We start from the raw sequence: 20,138 nt of genomic DNA, 5'->3' as shown, positions 1-20,138 counted from the left end.
TAACAGTGAAGTTATCTTTGGGCAGTGTATGGTATCAGGCTGGAAGTAGAAATATAAAAAAGTGTATGTGATGAAACCTAAGTAAATTCATAGTTATACAAGACAAGCCTAAATCCATCCATAACTATAACAGAGAAGTCTATCTAAATCTATAACTATTACAGAGGGATAGTATATAACTATCAGAAAAAGTTTTCCATATTAACTTAAAGTGCACAATATACTTCAGTTTTCAAAATAACAACTTACCTTTAAAAAGAAGTTGAAGTTATAAGTGAAAATCCTTTTGAAATGTACACCAGGAAGTAGTAGTCAAAATGGCTGTGTTTCCCTCTCTTTCTTTATATATATTCAGGTACATAACCAATCAAATGTCAGGTAAAAAAAGTAGAAAATGAAAGTAACATTTTAATTGGTTGTCAATTCTAACACTTCAGATGTGTTTTTGTGAAGTAATTTACCTCAGGATATTTAGACAGTGCTACAGCCAAATGGCTCAATGGAATTCCATTGAATTTGGGAAAATGGTAGGGATTGGTATGTAGTACGAGCTATTCTATATTTGGTGAAAGTGTCTCCAGTGGTTTTTATGTAAATTAACTTTTAACATTTTTTGGGAGCGCTTCCCGGTGCGCGCCCCGGTACGCGTACCGGCAGCGCTACGGGAGTATGTATTTATTGCTTATTAAGCGCAGCTGCTACCCAAAGGGTATCCTGGCGCTGAGACCACCTCATTCCCACAAATAGACCACATTACATTACTTTAGGGAACAGAAAGGTCTTGAGATCCTTTTTAAAAGAAATGAGATCTTGTCTACTCCTCAGCGCCAGCGGGAGGGTGTTCCAAAGAGTAGCAGCTGTGAAAGTCCTCCATTTTGTGTTTCGGTAGATTTGAGACAGAAAATGGAGGACAAACAACGTTGGGAATGGGTATAAGGGGGCATCGTAGGCACTCCTTGACCCTCTAGGTTTTCTGAGGGGGTCTTAGGAGGCCGAAATAGGCACAAAAAAAAAAGTTTTTATTTTTCGCGGGGGGAGCGCTCCGTACGCGCACTGGGAAGCGTACCGGGGAGCGTACTATGGTGAAAAATAGTGAAAAAAGTTAGAAAAAGATAATCATTTGGAGTGATCAGAGATACGGTAGCCCTGAAAAGGGCTTTTGGGTTCTGTGGCTGATTTAGGTACCTACAAGTAGGTACCAATGCACAGTCTTAAATTCAGGAGGAATATTCTATTCCCCTCATCTGAAAAGTGCACACCATCTTCCCTGTAGATATCTTGCATGTTGTAACGCAAGTTATTATTGTATATTGAACCCAATCCATAGTCTCTCATGTAAGCAGAAACAGATTTATTCACATGTTTCCGTGCTTTCTCAAATTGTGGACAAAATTGATTGGACCACTTCCATTTCTGCCTTTGGCATATATTGGAATATACCAAGGCAGTTTGAGGAAAAAGTGCCATCAATTGATCAAATGTGTCCTTTATAAGCATTTCCAGACCTACCCCAGTCAAAGTGCCCAAGTCATTTCCTCCACAGTGCACAATTAAAAGGTCAGGGTGTGGCAAATGCAAAAAGGTTTTCACGAATGGTATCAATTGGTGACATTTCAATCCTCTGTGGCCAATCCATTTAATCTTCACATTTGGTAAGTCAAGGTTGTGAACATTTCTGGTAGCTGCATACCTTTGAGCCCAGTGGATATAGCTATGTCCAATAATCCAGACAGAATATATGGTGAGAGGAGATTCTGATGCAGTCAGATGAAGTGTGGAAAAGAAATGGCAGTTGGAACAATAGGAGTTTGCAACAAAAAAAACCTGTGGAGTTTCAGTGCTCTTGAATCACAAGCAATGATTGGTAGAATGAGATAGTTGAAAACTGAAAGTTAGGGTGCATGTTTGTGTTCTGTGTAAGAAGTAATTTGAATGGTTAGAAAAAAGTCATTTAAATAAACCTTGCACCAGAAAAGCTGGTGTATTCGCAGGTCAAACATCCTTGATGAGGTGATTTGCAACATTGTAGAATAAACTTTTAACCCTGGGAGCTCAGTGAGGAGGGAGTTGCTATGGTAACAGGTAGAAAGGGCTGAGCGGGGGAAGGGTGTTGGTTTGAAAATACAGAGGGAAGAGATTTGATTGGTTACCATGAGCAATATGTGTGTAGAATTAGAGGTTTTCTGTGCCTTTATGGTTTGCAGTGTCTGGAGAACATACCTTTTGCTCTGCTAAAGAAATATTGGTGTGTGTATCTGACACTGTTCTGAATCTCCTAAAATATTTGTAAAGGTGAGTTATGATTCATTTAATATACATATAGACTTGTATACTCTATGGAGAAGATTTGGAAGCAAATTGTGGTTTTTTTTATGTTGGTTTGTGTCATGCTTTTTGATAATGCTTGGTAAAAGGTTTTTACTGCATAGAGTATTGTATTTTGTAAAATTGTGAAGTTTTAGTCCTGACATGGAATGCTTCTACATAGGACCTGTGCTGTGTTTTGTAAATGTGATGTAAAAAACGATTTAGGGGAAAATAAATAGTTTTTACATTTTTTAAAAGGAATAAAGAATGTGTGCATGTTTAATAGAAATACATTTGACTCTTTACAATGATGTTACCTGTGTTAACTCAGTGTAGGAAGCATATTGAGTTTGTTTGCATAGAGGAATTGTATTTTGTAAAATTGTGAAGCTTCATGTGAAAGCGTTTGCCTCAGTCTTATTCCTGTTGTGAGGCAGGTGCAAGATTTTGCCTCAGTCTTATCCCTGCTGTGAGGCAGATGGTTGTAAATATGATCTGTGCTGTGTTTCCTAAATGTGATGTCAAAAACGATTTTGGGGTAAATAAATGGGGCCTTATTTATGAAGGCCTTGCGCCGCCGATGCGCCACTTTTAAAATAGGAAAAAGTGACGCACCGGCGGCGCAAGGCCTTCATAAATAAGGCCCATGGATTTTAAATTTTTGAGTATAATGTGGCACAAAGGTTTAAAAAATGACGCATACATGCGTCACTTTTTAAATATGGGGAAAAAAGGTACATGTTTGGGCTTTCCTGGGGAGCCTAGGTGGTGAGCATTGTATCTAAGTGTGCAGTGGACTAGGCTTCATGAAGCATATCCCTGTCTGCATTCTTAGACACAGGTGTCAATTTGACTCTTTACAATCATGTTAGCTGTGTTTTAAAACAGTGTAGGAAGCATATTGAGTTTGTTTGCATAGAGGGATTGTATTTTGTAAAATTGTGAAGCTCCATGAGAAAGTGTTTGCCTCAGTCTTATTCCTGTTGTGAGGCAGGTGCAAGATTTTGCCTCAGTCCAATCCCTGCTGTGAGGCAGATGGTTGTAAATATGATCTGTGCTGTGTTTCCTAAATGTGATGTCAAAAACGATTTTGGGGTAAATAAATGGATTTTACATTTTTGAGTATAATGTGGCACAAAGGTTTAAAAAATGAAGCATACATGCGTCACTTTGTAAATATGGGGAAAAAAGGTACATGTTTGGGCTTTCCTGGGGAGCCTAGGTGGTGAGGATTGTATCTAAGTGTGCAGTGGACTAGGCTTCATGAAGCATATCCCTGTCTGCATTCTTAGACACAGGTGTCAATTTGACTCTTTACAATGATGTTAGCTGTGTTTTAAAACAGTGTAGGAAGCATATTGAGTTTGTTTGCATAGAGGAATTGTATTTTGTAAAATTGTGAAGCTCCATGAGAAAGCGTTTGCCTCAGTCTTATTCCTGTTGTGAGGCAGGTGCAAGATTTTGCCTCAGTCTTATCCCTGCTGTGAGGCAGATGATTGTAAATATGATCTGTGCTGTGTTTCCTAAATGTGATGTCAAAAAACATTTTGGGGAAAATAAATTGTTTTTACATTTTTGAGTATAATGTGGCGCAAAGGTTTAAAAAATGACGCATACATGCGTCACTTTTTAAATATGGGGAAAAAAGGTACATGTTTGGGCTTTCCTGGGGAGCCTAGGTGGTGAGGCTTGTATCTAAGTGTGCAGTGGACTAGGCTTCATGAAGCATATGCCTGTCTGCATTCTTAGACACAGGTGTCAATTTGACTCTTTACAATGATGTTAGCTGTGTTTTAAATCAGTGTAGGAAGCATATTGAGTTTGTTTGCATAGAGGAATTGTATTTTGTAAAATTGTGAAGCTCAATGTGAAATCGTTTGCCTCAGTCTTATTCCTGTTGTGAGGCAGGTGCAAGATTTTGCCTCAGTCTTATCCCTGCTGTGAGGCAGATGGTTGTAAATATGATCTGTGCTGTGTTTCCTAAATGTGATGTCAAAAACGATTTTGGGGTAAATAAATGGATTTTACATTTTTGAGTATAATGTGGCACAAAGGTTTAAAAAATGACGCATACATGCGTCACTTTTTAAATATGGGGAAAAAAGGTACATGTTTGGGCTTTCCTGGGGAGCCTAGGTGGTGAGGATTGTATCTAAGTGTGCAGTGGACTAGGCTTCATGAAGCATATCCCTGTCTGCATTCTTAGACACAGGTGTCAATTTGACTCTTTACAATGATGTTAGCTGTGTTTTAAAACAGTGTAGGAAGCATATTGAGTTTGTTTGCATAGAGGAATTGTATTTTGTAAAATTGTGAAGCTCCATGAGAAAGCGTTTGCCTCAGTCTTATTCCTGTTGTGAGGCAGGTGCAAGATTTTGCCTCAGTCTTATCCCTGCTGTGAGGCAGATGATTGTAAATATGATCTGTGCTGTGTTTCCTAAATGTGATGTCAAAAACGATTTTGGGGAAAATAAATTGTTTTTACATTTTTGAGTATAATGTTGCGCAAAGGTTTAAAAAATGACGCATACATGCGTCACTTTTTAAATATGGGGAAAAAAGGTACATGTTTGGGCTTTCCTGGGGAGCCTAGGTGGTGAGGCTTGTATCTTAGTGTGCAGTGGACTAGGCTTCATGAAGCATATCCCTGTCTGCATTCTTAGACACAGGTGTCAATTTGACTCTTTACAATGATGTTAGCTGTGTTTTAAATCAGTGTAGGAAGCATATTGAGTTTGTTTGCATAGAGGAATTGTATTTTGTAAAATTGTGAAGCTCCGTGTGAAATCGTTTGCCTCAGTCTTATTCCTGTTGTGAGGCAGGTGCAAGATTTTGCCTCAGTCTTATCCCTGCTGTGAGGCAGATGGTTGTAAATATGATCTGTGCTGTGTTTCCTCAATGTGATGTCAAAAACCATTTTGGGGTAAATAAATGGATTTTACATTTTTGAGTATAATGTGGCACAAAGGTTTAAAAAATGACGCATACATGCGTCACTCTTTAAATATGGGGAAAAAAGGTACTTGTTTGGGCTTTCCTGGGGAGCGTAGGTGGTGAGGCTTGTGTCTAAGAGTGCAGTGGACTAGGCTTCATGAAGCCTATCTCTGCTGCATTCTTAGACACAGGTGTCAATTTGACTCTTTACAATGATGTTACCTGTGTTTTAACTCAGTGTAGGAAGCATATTGAGTTTGTTTGCATAGAGAAAGCGTTTGCCTCAGTCCTATTCCTGTTGTGAGACAGGTGCAAGATTTTGCCTCAAAACACCTGTGTCTAAGAATGCAACAAGTACCTTTTTGCCCCATATTTAAAAATTGACACATGTAGGTAGATGCGTCACTTTTTAAACCTCTGCGCCACATTATACTCAAAAATGTAAAAACCATTTATTTCACATGGAGCTTCACAATTTTACAAAATACAATTCCTCTATGCAAACAAACTCAATATGCTTCCTACACTGATTTAAAACACAGCTAACATCATTGTAAAGAGTCAAGTTGACACCTGTGTCTAAGAATGCAGACAGGGATATGCTTCATGAAGCCTAGTCCACTGCACACTTAGATACAAGCCTCACCACCTAGGCTCCCCAGGAAAGCCCAAACATGTACTTTTTTCCCCCATATTTAAAAAGTGACGCATGTATGCGTCATTTTTTAAACCTTTGCGCCACATTATACTCAAAAATGTAAAAACAATTTATTTTCCCCAAAATCGTTTTTGACATCACATTTAGGAAACACAGCACAGATCATATTTACAACCATCTGCCTCACAGCAGGGATAGGACTGAGGCAAAATCTTGCACCTGCATCACAACAGGAATAAGACTGAGGCAAACGCTTTCTCATGGAGCTTCACAATTTTACAAAATACAATTCCTCTATGCAAACAAACTCAATATGCTTCCTACACTGTTTTAAAACACAGCTAACATCATTGTAAAGAGTCAAATTGACACCTGTGTCTAAGAATGCAGACAGGGATATGCTTCATGAAGCCTAGTCCACTGCACACTTAGATACAATGCTCACCACCTAGGCTCCCCAGGAAAGCCCAAACATGTACCTTTTTTCCCCATATTTAAAAAGTGACGCATGTATGCGTCATTTTTTAAACCTTTGTGCCACATTATACTCAAAAATGTAAAATCCATTTATTTACCCCAAAATCGTTTTTGACATCACATTTAGGAAACACAGCACAGATAATATTTACAGCCATCTGCCTCACAGCAGGGATAAGACTGAGGCAAAATCTTGCACCTGCCTCACAACAGGAATAAGACTGAGGCAAACGATTTCATATGGAGCTTCACAATTTTACAAAATACAATTCCTCTATGCAAACAAACTCAATATGCTTCCTACACTGATTTAAAACACAGCTAACATCATTGTAAAGAGTCAATTTGACACCTGTGTCTAAGAATACAGACAGGGATATGCTTCATGAAGCCTAGTCCACTGCACACTTAGATACAAGCCTCACCACCTAGGCTCCCCAGGAAAGCCCAAACATGTACCTTTTTCCCCCATATTTAAAAAGTGACGCATGTATGCGTCATTTTTTAAACCTTTGCGCCACATTATACTCAAAAATGTAAAAACAATTTATTTTCCCCAAAATCGTTTTTGACATCACATTTAGGAAACACAGCACAGATCATATTTACAATCATCTGCCTCACAGCAGGGATAAGACTGAGGCAAAATCTTGCACCTGCCTCACAACAGGAATAAGACTGAGGCAAACGCTTTCTCATGGAGCTTCACAATTTTACAAAATACAATTCCTCTATGCAAACAAACTCAATATGCTTCCTACACTGTTTTAAAACACAGCTAACATCATTGTAAAGAGTCAAATTGACACCTGTGTCTAAGAATGCAGACAGGGATATGCTTCATGAAGCCTAGTCCACTGCACACTTAGATACAATGCTCACCACCTAGGCTCCCCAGGAAAGCCCAAACAAGTACCTTTTTGCCCCATATTTAAAAATTGACGCATGTATGCGTCATTTTTTAAACCTTTGCGCCACATTACACTCAAAAATGTAAAAACAATTTATTTCTCCCAAAATCGTTTTTGACATCACATTTAGGAAACACAGCACAGATCATTTTACAATCATCTGCCTCACAGCAGGGATAAGACTGAGGCAAAATCTTGCACCTGCCTCACAACAGGAATAAGACTGAGGCGAACGCTTTCTCATGGAGCTTCACAATTTTACAAAATACAATTCCTCTATGCTAACAAACTCAATACGCTTCCTACACTGATTTAAAACACAGGTAGCATCATTGTAAAGAGTCAAATTGACACCTGCGTCTAAGAATGCAGACAGGTATATGCTTCATGAAGCCTAGTCCACTGCACTCTTAGACACAAGCTTCACCACCTACGCTCCCCAGGAAAACCCAAACAAGTACCTTTTTGCTCCATATTTAAAAATTGATGCATGTAGGTAGATGTGTCACTTTTTAAACCTCTGTGCCACATTATAATCAAAAATGTAAAAACCATTCATTTTCTCCAAAATCGTTTTTGACATCACATTTAGGAAACACAGCACAGATCCTATATACAATCATCTGCCTCACAGCAGGGATAAGACTGAGGCAAAATCTTGCACCTGCCTCACAACAGGAATAAGACTGAGGCAAACGCTTTCTCATGGAGCTTCACAATTTTATAAAATACAATTCTATATAACTATATAACTCAATACTTTCTCGGGAAGCATAGGTGGTGAAGCCTGTGTATAAGAGTGCAGTGGACTTAGACATAGGTCTGATCTTCTTTGTACTTGTGGACAGAGCTGTCTTCCACTATACTCTTCAATACAGGCCTCACCTTTTGTGCACCCCTGGAGAATCCTCACCCGATCTGTAACCCTGTATAGATCGTTTGCTTTTTGTCATTGCTTTGTTGTTTGGTAATAGTGGTCTATAATGTGCTACTTTTTTCTTTAACACAGATTAAAATCGTTATTTGAAGAGTAAGCAAAGATGCCCACAAAGGTAAGGACAAAGAAACAACGTAACCGGGAAAAATCAAAAACAGCAACGGAATTACAGCATTCTTCCACAACAAATACTTCAAAAAACAGGAACAAAGCTCCTGGTAAGACAACTAAGTCTTTTTTACGTAACATATGTACATCCCAAAAAAATGATGGACACCATGTAGAAAAAGAAAATGAGAGAGTAAAATTGAAAAGGAAGGAGAGAACTTCAAAGAATCTTAAAACTGGAGCAGGAGAGAATAATATGTATAGGAATAGAAGGCAGAATCAGTTTAGAGACATTCATAGACGAATGTTTCGCAATAGAGTGGTTTTAAATTTGTTAAAAAACATTAGGAAAGGTAAACAGAGAGTTGCTTTTTATAAGAAAAAGACAAGTGTAGAGAAGATTGTTGATCAGGCTTTTGAAGTTAAGAAAAAATTATTTATTTTAATAATCAATAGAATTAGGACACTTAACAAGACAATTGATGTTTTCAAATCAAACAGTAGATGGAAAAGAGTAATTATTCGGACAAATTTTTGTAACGATTTTTCTGGAGAATGGATGCACAGTTCAAGTTGTGAGGCATTTTTTAATGAGGAGAGTTACTTCCAGGAGAAAGATTTAGTGCATGCAGTTGACACCAGTGGTCGAGCGTATGAAGTGAAAGACGGTTGTCCGATTGAAAAAGAGAAACTTGTGCCTAGAGAACCAGAAGAGGTGTTATCTGATGGAGTTTTAGGGAGACGTACTAAGGGTCCAGTGTACACTTGGAAGTGTAGTAGTATTTGTAGTGTGCGACAGGAATCAATTGATTTGTTTTGTAATTTCTTACGTACATATAGTAAAAAAAGTATAAAGCAGAAAGTGAAGTTGTTGCAAGACTTAGATCCTTGCAGAGTGAGAGGAATCACAGGTTTGCAAGGCCATTCACTGGCTTGTCTTTCTAGAAAAGTCTGTCAGAGTGTTTTTCATCATTTTAGGATGTTAGCAGTGCATCATACCAAAATGAGGAAATTAGTGAGAATGTTGTATTACGCAAAACGTCCAGCACTTAAGCTTAAACAATTAAACAGTGCTCTTTTGCATGGAGCAGAATTAGATGTGAAGAAGATTTGTGAAGAAATTGAGATTTGTTATTTTCGTGAACAAGAGGACAGTGTAGAAATTGAGACAGCAATTCAAGGTAATGTGGAAGACAATGTACAGATTTTAAATACAGAAAAGTTTGAGAAGGAAATTACCAGGTTTAAGGTGAAATCAAGTGAAAGGCCGAATTTTACTTGTGTGTGTTGTCGACGGACTCATTATAAGATTCAGACTAGGTTAGTTGATTTATATGCAAAAAGTGAAAAGATGGATAATTATGAGTGGAAAGATTTAGCAACTTATTTGTGGGTGGAGAATTCTTTTGATTTGAGTTCTGATCAGCGTATTTGTAAATATTGTTATGATAAATTAAATCAAAACAGAATGCCTGCTAGAGCTGTTCATAATAATCTGGAGTTGGTAGACATTCCCCGTGAATTGATGGATTTAAATACATATGAGTCTATTTTGATTCAATGTGTCCATCCTTTTCAGGCAATTGTTCGCATGGAGCCTAAGATAGGGAAATTGACTCCTACAGATTTGCAGAGAGGATTAAAGGGAAGAGTTGTTTATTTGCCCCTTGATTTGAAAAAAAATATTGATACAATTGGTATAGAAAAAGTAGAAGAGGAACCTTTAGTTATTCTAGTTAATGGGGTTCCGACAAAGAGTAAAAAAATCTGGCAAGATTTAGTGGATGTTAGGAAAGTCAAAAAGGCAACGTTGTATTTAGTCAAAAACAATGAGTACTACAAATATGTATGTGTTGCAGCAGAGGAAACAGCTGCAGATGAAGACAGTGATTGTTCAGGCGGCCAAATTGAAAAAGTTGATGTGTCTAGAAGTGAAGAAATATATGAACATTATACTGTTCATCCTTTGCATTCCAAAGAAGTAATGGGGAATGCAATTGAATTGTTTCAAATGAAAACAGCAAAAGGAAGTCCCATTAGTGTATGGGAAGAAAGTTTGGAAGCTCGTTGTTTTCCACAGCTATTTCCAACAGGTCGAGGTGGACGATATGACGATCGACCACTTCAAATTCCTGCATCTGAATATCGAACTGTAAGATTATATGCTGAAGATGCGAGGTTTCGTCAGTGCATTCCCTATTTGTTTCATCTACTGTATGAAAGTGACTTGTCTGGGCTTTCTTATGCAGTAAACCATATTCTGAAAAGTGGAGCACATCTACAAAAGTTTTCGGCGAGGGACTTTATGGAGAAAGTGAATCTGCAAGATAATATTTTAGAATCTCATCTAATCAATCTCATGGCATGTCAGCGTGGTACAAATGAGTATTGGTACCATCGCCATGGGGAATTGAAATGTATGCTAAGAAACTTAGGAACTCCTACATGGTTCCTCACTCTTAGCTGTGCCGAGTATGCATGGGAGGACTTACTTCAATTTCTACGAGAGGCCAATGCTAATATACAAAATATAGAATTCAAAACACCTGGAGAACTGTGTTCTTTGGATCCAGTGAATGTATGCAGATATTTCAATCATAGATTTGAAGCTATGATGTCTTTTATTACCAACAAAAAAAATCCTCCCCTTGGAGAGGTTTTGGATTTCTTTTGGAGAAAGGAGTATCAAGCGAGAGGTGCTCCTCACATACATATGTTATTATGAATTAAAGATGCACCCAAGTTTGGAACAGATTCAGATGAGACAGTGATGAGCTCCATTGAAAAGTATTCAACATGTGCTGTTCCGAAAACTACCGAAGAAAACAGTTTAAGGCAACAAGTTTTACGCTTTCAATCCCATCGTTGTGGAAAGTACTGTCGTTGAAAATTCAGAAACAAGGACAAGTTCTACACAAAATGTCGTTTCGCTTTTCCACGACCAGTGATTTCTAAAGGAAGTGTAAATAATTTAATGTCTTCTCTGCGACATACTGTGACGAGAAAATCACCAAAAAATACATACAATTTAAAAAGAAACGAAGAGTCCAAGTACATCAATGACTACAACCCGGTGATTTTGTCCATGTGGAATGCTAACATGGATATTCAATTCATTGCTGACAACTCTATTGCTGTAGCTCGATATGTGACGTCTTACATCACAAAAAAAGAAAAGACAGAACTGAAGGAAATGTGGGAGGACATGTCACATCAAAAGAGCCTAAGCAAGAAATTGTACAGTTACAGTCTGAAGATGTTGTCGCATCGAGAAATTGGAGCATATGAATGTTCTGATCGATTGTCGTCAGCAAGTCTCTATGCCAAATCTAGAACCATCATTTGGGTGAGTCTAGGTCTTGCTGCAACACGAAATCGAGTTTTGAAATCTGTACAAGAGATAGAGTATTTGGCAGAGAAAGAACCAGAAAGTACAGATATTTTGAAGACAAACATGTTGGATACATACTATCCAAATAGAAGTCCTCACCTTGAGAACGTTTGTCTCTATGAAGTTCTGCAAAGATACATTTATAAGAGGAACATCAGAAAAGATATCAATAATGGAATATATGGAATCATTGGATGTGAAGGATGTCTAGTGAAACAGAAAAAAGGTCATTTGATTAATCATCGAAAATTGAGTTGTGAAAATCCAGACAAAAGAGAATTTTTTCTATTTGGCTCTTTTGCAACTCTATAAACCATGGCGAGAAGAAGAGGAACTACTTGGAGATTTTCTCTGTTACGAAGCCTCTTTTAATGCTACGAAGGATACCATAGAATGTCCTGTTTTTCCAAATTACTAGGAGGACCAATTATCCAAAATGACGCTGCCACTGCCATGGATGAAGTGGAAAGAGCTATGGAGCAAGCTCAAGAGGATGTAATTCATCTAGAAGATTTGGTGAAACAATTAAACCTTGAGCAGAAACTGATATATGACGAAGTCACAGGACAGGTTGAACATGGATTGAGTCATGAGAAGAAAGAGTGCTCATGTACATCATTTAAACCTGTCCGACTGTACGTGAGTGGGGAAGCGGGAACTGGAAAAAGTTTTCTGATTAAAGCAATTGCATCTTATCTGCAGAAAAGGACTGAATCACCGCTGTCTTGTGTTGTTACCGCTCCAACTGGGCTGGCAGCGCATAATATTAAAGGGATTACTTTACATCGTTTACTGATGCTGCCAGTGGAGCATGATAACAAATTGCAATATCACAAGTTATCTGGAGATGCGTGTTCCGAAGTTTCGAGAGTCCTGAAGAAAATGAAACTTCTTATCATTGATGAAGTAAGCATGGTGTCAAATATAATGCTTGCTTTTGTGCATTTGAGAATGCAAGAAATTCTTAGAACAGACTATGATGTTTTATTTGGAGGAAAACACATTATTGTTTTTGGAGATCTTCTGCAGTTGACTCCAGTGAAAGGACAACCTGTGTTCAAAATGCTCACACATGAAGATACCAGGAAGTGCCTAGGAAGCATTGGAAACGTTAATATATGGTTAAACTTCAAATATGCAGAACTGCTTCAAAATATGCGGCAGGCAAAGGATGAAGATTATAAAAATATTTTACAAGATGTAAGAGTAGGAAAAATAAGTCAACAAGGGAAAGAAGCTTTACATGGACGGTTAATTTATAATTTGTACCCAAATGAAAACATTCTTCCAGAGAATATTTTTAAGAAAATTAACGAGAAGAAATCTGCCATATGTTTGATGCCTACTCTGAAAGAATGTTCCATGTTCAACATCAAAATGCTGAAGTTAGAAAATGAAGAGATAGTGAAACTGGAAGCTATAGATAAAATAGAGCATATGGGAGCAACAATTATTTTGTCAGATAATTTGAAATCAAAATTGGATAAGACTATATCTAAAACTGCTGGTTTTGAAAAGACTCTGAATGTTTGTTTGAATTGTCGTGTCATTTTGAGAAGGAATTTAAATGTTGAAAGAGGTCTGGTAAATGGAGCAATGGGTCATGTTGTTGGTTTTGTGAATTACAAAAATAGAGATGGAATTGAAATTATAAAAATTAAATTTGATGGCATTGATGAAATAGAACAGATTTGTCGTTGTTCAGCTAGATTTTTGCTCGTGAAAGACTTATATGTTCGCCGAAAACAGTTTCCTATTTGTTTGGCATATGCGGTGACAATTCATAAATCTCAAGGTTTAAGTGTAGATAGCGCTTTGGTGAACATTGGAAGTTCTGTGTTTAAAGAGGGTATGGCATATGTGGCTTTATCACGAGTCAGAACTTTATCAGGATTGTACTTGATTGAGTGTGACGAAACAAAGATTTGTGCAGATCTAGATTGTGTTAAATAATACAATAGGTTAAGAAGAGAGTATGCTCCACATTTGCCTCAATATCCTCTGATTGAAAAACTTGTGGTAGGCCGAAAAAGAAGAAATGAGAGTAATTGCAGTGAGGTAGTAGCAAAAAGACAAAAAGTAGATGAAACTGTAATTGTAAGCAGAAGGAGAAAGGATTCTGTTGAGGATGTTGTTGGATTTCAGTTTGAAAACAGTTCTGGTGTCAACTGCTATGCTAATGTAGTAGTTAATGTTGTCTTTTTTCTTAAAAATTTACAAACACAGATTGTCGAAAATCGGGAACAAACATTGTGCTGTTTATTGAATTCTGTTTTAGAGAAATGTAGTAGTGATAGAGGAAAAATAGAAAGTGTTTCAGAAATTAGGAATCTTGTAGACATATGTTCAGGTCAAAATCAATTTTCACAGATAATTCAGCAGGATTGTCAGGAATTTTTAATGTATATGTTTGATGTATTGGAAGATGAAGGAGTAGATATAAAAAATCTTTTTAACCTTTCTTATCAATGGCAACATGACTGTGATAACTGTGCTTCATCAAGTACTACTAGAATAGACAGTGAAAGATTTATATATTTGACTTTACCAGACTGCAAATCAGTGCCTTTTAATAATCTAGTTAAAGCAGCTGATCACAATATGGTGTGTACCCAATGTAAGTCTACAATGCTGTCCACATTATTTCTACAAAATTATGGTCACTATGTCATTTTAATGTTCCAACGATGTAGACCTGATGGAACTAAATTGACAACTTCTATTAAAAATTTCGTGGCTTCTCAATTATCGATATCAGGAAGAACCTTTGCAACTGTAGCTATTATTTTTCATGACGGTCCTTCTACAACATCAGGGCATTACACATGCTATTTAAAAACTTCTAAAGGTTGGACCCAATGTAACGACACTCATTTGACTTTCAAACAACGTTTGCCTTTTGGCTTTATAAATTCATACCTAGTGTTTTTACAGCCAAAATTTAGGTAAAGGTAATTGGCCTATGAAGATGGGAGGAGTACTGATATATACTCATACATCTGACACTATTTGGCCAAATGGAAAGGTGCAGAAATGAGTAAAGAGTCATGACTGAAAAAAGGAGTATATGAAAATATTGAAAATATTTCAGATGTTCTTGGAGTTTTTCTTCTAGAAAGTCGATGAAATTGATTTTTTACTGAACAGCAAAGTACTTTGCAACGAGAAAAGGACCTCCATGATATACTATTTGGCCTCAAGGAAAAGTAAGCCAATCAAAGATTAGTGTACATTTGTCATTTGTTAGTATCTAAGGTTTTTTTTAAAACACAATCTTTTAGATTGTGTTTTTTTCCCCGCTGTCATATGATGAGTAATTTGAACTCACTGTTTTAAGTGAAATTCAATATATTCTGAGAACAGCAAAAATAAACTATGTAACATGTTGTACAAGTTATTCTATACTTTGGATTGTGTAAATTAAATTGTATTCCCATTCTCTGACACTCACTTTCCTTTTTCTGACCTCTTTCAGCTCTTTTAACTCACTTATAATGTCTTTCTCTCACTCTCTGGGGTATATTACCAACAACTAGCGATAATTTTTGTCTCTAACTTGTTTAGAGACAAAAATTATCGCCGCACATCGGCGATTTTTATCGCAGATAAACCTTGCTATTAGCAAGGTTTATCGCAAATGCGATAAAAAACGGCCGCAATGCATGAATATCGCTGAAAAGTCAGCGATATTCATGCATTATCGAGCAAATGCTCTTAGCCATGTTATCCACCTCCCATTGGATAACATGGTGAAGAACTGCTCAGGGCAGGTGTTAGCTTTTGGAGATATTCGCGCTTAGCGCGAATATCTCCAAAAGTTGGTAATAGGAGATAGCGATGTTAGCGACTGTTTCCAGTCGCTAACATCTTGGCACGCCCACTTTGCATGTCATTAGTGATAAATATCACTGACATGCAAAGCGGGGCCCAAGATGGTCGCTATCTCCTATTAGCTGTCACTAACTGGTGTTAGCGACAGCTTGGTAATAGGGAGATAATTTTATCTCCGCTTTCTTGGCTTTTAAAGCCAAAAAAGCGGAGATAAACCCCTTGATAATATACTCCTCTGTAACCCCCGTTCCCTTACTCCACTTCTTTGACAACCCCTCCTTTTCATTTCAACTGTCTGCATCACCTCTCTCCCTTGCATAACTTTTCAGCTTTCAGTCTCTCTGCTTTACTTCCCTTTTCCGTATTTTCCTCCTTTGCTCTTTTAGTGCATCCTGTTTACTCACTCAGCACTATTATCGCACTCTATCACTATAAATCACCCACTCTCCCTCGCTTATCTTTGTTTGCTCCTTACTTTTGACCTTTTCTATCTATTTTTCGTTCACTACTTCTATGTCCTCAGTGCCTCACTCTTCTTGTGTTATGTTCACTTGTGTTTATCTACCTTCTATCATTTCTTTTACAACAACTTCACTGCTCCTCTCTCATCGTTCTTCATCCCATTTCTTTTACTCTGGTTCCATTACTATCTCTCATTTCCTATGTTTCACACTGTTATGATTTTTAACCTCTTCATTTTTATCTTTTAATTTAAAATACATATTTTACTAATTATAACTTATTTTTTCTGTCTGCTCTCTTTCACAGATATAAAGTGTACTAAACAATGTAATTAAAGTTACATTTATTATATGGTAAGTGTGACTAAAAAATGTAGTTTGTCATCACCCTTTGCTTTAAGCTCACTAATATTTTCTCAACCAACCTCACTCCTGTTTCTTTAATCTGCTTCCCTCACTTATTCTTATTCTCCATGTTTACTCCAATTTCCCTATTTACCCTCTCATATTCAACTTCTTTCAGTCCCTATTCTTTACTTCACTTACCCTCTGTTCTCTTCCTTTGCTTCTTCACTCATTCTGTTTTTCTTAATTATTTACCTTACTCCTACACACACACCTCATCCCCGTCCCAACACATACACACACCTCTGACATACACCACACACACACATCACACACACACCTCATACACAGAAAAAAATCCCCCCACACACACACTTCACAAACACACACACATCCAATTCAGGTACTGTTACCTTTATTTTCTCTGTCCTTTGTGTTTGTCACTCCCCATCTCTTATCCTAATTCAATTTTTCACTGTCTTTCACCCCTCTTTACTTATACTAACTGGTCTTTTCTCACCCTCCCTCACCGTTATTCATTTATCCCAGTTACGCCACTACCGTTCATTCTCAATTTTTTTCTGTCCTATCGTTTTCTTTCAACACCCACTCACATTCTCCCATTATCTCTAGTTTAGTGTTCTTCCTCTCTCTTCCCTTCTTTCGCTCCTTTAGTGATTTTACTTTTCTCATTTTCACCCTATTACACATTGTCTGTTTTTAACTATGTAGTAAACAATCCCTCTATGTTTCTCCCTCTAGCTCTCTTTCTCTTAACATTACTCTCTTTGTGTTCTTCCCTCATGCTAACTCCTTCATTAATTTATTTTTTCTTTTTTTTTTGGGTGCGCTCCCAGGTGCGCGCCCCGGTGCACGTACCGGTACGCGTACCCTGCAGAAAAAAGATTGACACAGATTCTTTAAAAATATAGGTTTATTTTTATAAAGTAAAGGTAGTTCTAAAAAGAACTGTTTTTTTTCTTCTTTTTGTTGTTTTATATTTTTTTTATGTTTTTTTGAACATTTTGTACTTTTTTTGGCTTTTCTGAACACTTTTATATTTTTTTGTATTTTTATGGGGAGAAACAAAAAACAAGGAATTGTAATTGGCTCAACTGGAGCATGAAAAAAAATCAGGAAAAATTAGGTTTTTTTTGGACACTTATGGTTATCACCAGAAACCATAATAAGTTCAATGCTTTTCTCACCATAAGCAAGTAACTTGTTACAATATTTGCATAACATTTTGGAATCATTAAACTTTTGTTGGATAGTAGCCAATGTGTCTCTTACCCCCGAACCCGATGCAGTGGGTTGTTTTGATGTTGAGCCTCGAGCCGATGATGGGGGTAGTTTGCTGCAGAGGTCCCTTAACTCTGCATTAGAGTAGTTGTTTGGATGCCAACGCATCATGTGGCGAATCATCGTATGATTCCCGAAGGAATACTTTTTGTTAGGGTTCCCCCTGGATAGCTGATCACCACAAATTAAGCAAGTCACCTTTGCTGCGTTGACTTTTTAAACCCCTTGGGAGTTTGTAGAACTGCCATACAAAGTGCTCTTTGGGTTTGTAGGGCTGTTTATCTTCTGGCAGGAACTCCCTTGTCTGTGCCTCCTCTTCCTCATCCTCCTCCTCTTCCTGTTCACCAACAATACAATCTTCTGGTGGTCTTTTAGATGGTGGTGGTGGTGGTGGGTCAGATGCTCCAGCTGCTGATACTACTGTAGCCATTTTCTGAGATAGATCTCGAAACAGGTCTTTCTCAGTCAAAGGACAAAGTCACAGTAAGGAAAAAAGGAGGGGGCTTTCATCATTTGGAAAACAAAAGTGTTCTGGACCAATGAAAAGTGTTATTTTCAAGTCACATGATCCAAGCTTTCATCATTTGGAAACTAAAACTAATCTGCACCAATGAAAAGTGTTATTTTCAGATCACATGACCCGACGCGCTTACGCTGCGCGCGCCCCGGGGTGCGTCGCGTAAGCGCGTCATGACGTTGCGCGATCGTATGTGATCGCGTGATTCCGGGTGCGCTTACGCAGTGCGTCATATGACGCATCACGCGACTACGCGAAACGTCATGATGTTGTTTTCGTTCGCGGGAATAGCGCTCTCGGGACGCTCCCGGGTACGTGCCCGGGGCGCGCCGTACCATTGCGCTTACCCGTGCATTCACCGGTACGCGCCCCGGGAGCGATCCGGGGCGCGTACCAGGGCAAACAATAAAAAATATATATATATTTACACTATTTAAAATTTGTTATAAAAACTATTACTTTCTTACCTATAGATATTTGCTATTAAAAAACCTATGAAATTCACTGAAAAAAACATAGGTTTCACCCCAGTTATAGTTAGGAATTAGCATTTAAAAAACCGATTAAATTCACTGAAAAAACCATAGGTTTTACACCAGTTATAGTTAGCTGGAAATTTTACTCGCATAAAACCATTGAAATTCCCACGTTATAGTTAGTTGGACTCACTATAATTTGCGCGTGCAATGCACTGCTGATGACGTCACATATTACATCACTCATGACATGGTCAGTCACATCACTCATGACATCACTGATGACACCATCATTGTGACAGAGTGACAAACCTCCTTTCACTGTAATGTAACCCTTGAAACACATATTCAAAAATAGAAACTAAAATTTTCAAACAAAATGGAGATACCCATACTAGTTACAACAACCAATTCAATAATTCCACCATCTATATATACATCCACTCATTCACCAACAGTTCTATATAGTCACTCATACATATACTCACTCATCATATGTAGTGATACACCTATACATCCTGTTACACACCGACAGTCATCCAAAAGTTACTCACACACATACTCACACATGCAAATAAACTATTGAACATCAATTTATTTGCATATAGAGCTATACACACACTACCACCTTACTTCTAAGGAAATTTACACATATTTATTCTCTTAAACAATCACTTATAGAAACACATACTTATTTAAACAGGAACTCTTACAATCTCATACTCTCACATATACTCCCTTGCATACATCAATATTCACATATACTAGATTAAAACATATGTAGTTGCTGATAAAGACACTAGTGAGACAGTCATTCACTCACTAACACACACATATACTCACTCATCCACCCATACAGTCCTGCACATATGCTGTCTTCAAAACACATACAGAGAGTCAGTTATTCATGCATCTATGTGCTAAGTAATACCCCCACCAAACCATACAAACACTCATACTGATACTAAATCAAACATCTAATAACCCATATACATACACATGTAGCTACTCACCAACCCATGCAGCCACTTATACAGAAAGTGAAACACTAATCCTTATATTTAAATATTTAAACATTACTCACTAATATATGTATTGCCTAAGATACACTTATTAAGTCAGTTAACCAATCAATTAAAAAAAAAACATCTAAACACTAATTTATTTTTCCATCAACTTTTACATATACATATATAACACATATTTATTTCTCAGATAAACACACATTCACTGGATGGTGTCATCAGTGATGTCATGAGTGATGTGACTGACCATGTCATGAGTGATGTAATATGTGACGTCATCAGCAGTGCATTGCACGCGCAAGTTATAGTGAGTCCAACTAACTATAACGTGGGAATTTCAATGGTGTTATGCGAGTAAAATTTCCAGCTAACTATAACTGGTGTAAAACCTATGGTTTTTTCAGTGAATTTAATAGGTTTTTTAAATGCTAATTCCTAACTATAACTGGGGTGATATA

Source organism: Lissotriton helveticus, chromosome 6 (assembly GCF_964261635.1).
Source record: "Lissotriton helveticus chromosome 6, aLisHel1.1, whole genome shotgun sequence".
Classification (NCBI taxonomy): Eukaryota; Metazoa; Chordata; class Amphibia; order Caudata; family Salamandridae; genus Lissotriton; species Lissotriton helveticus.
Note: the sequence above shows the minus strand (reverse complement) of the source record.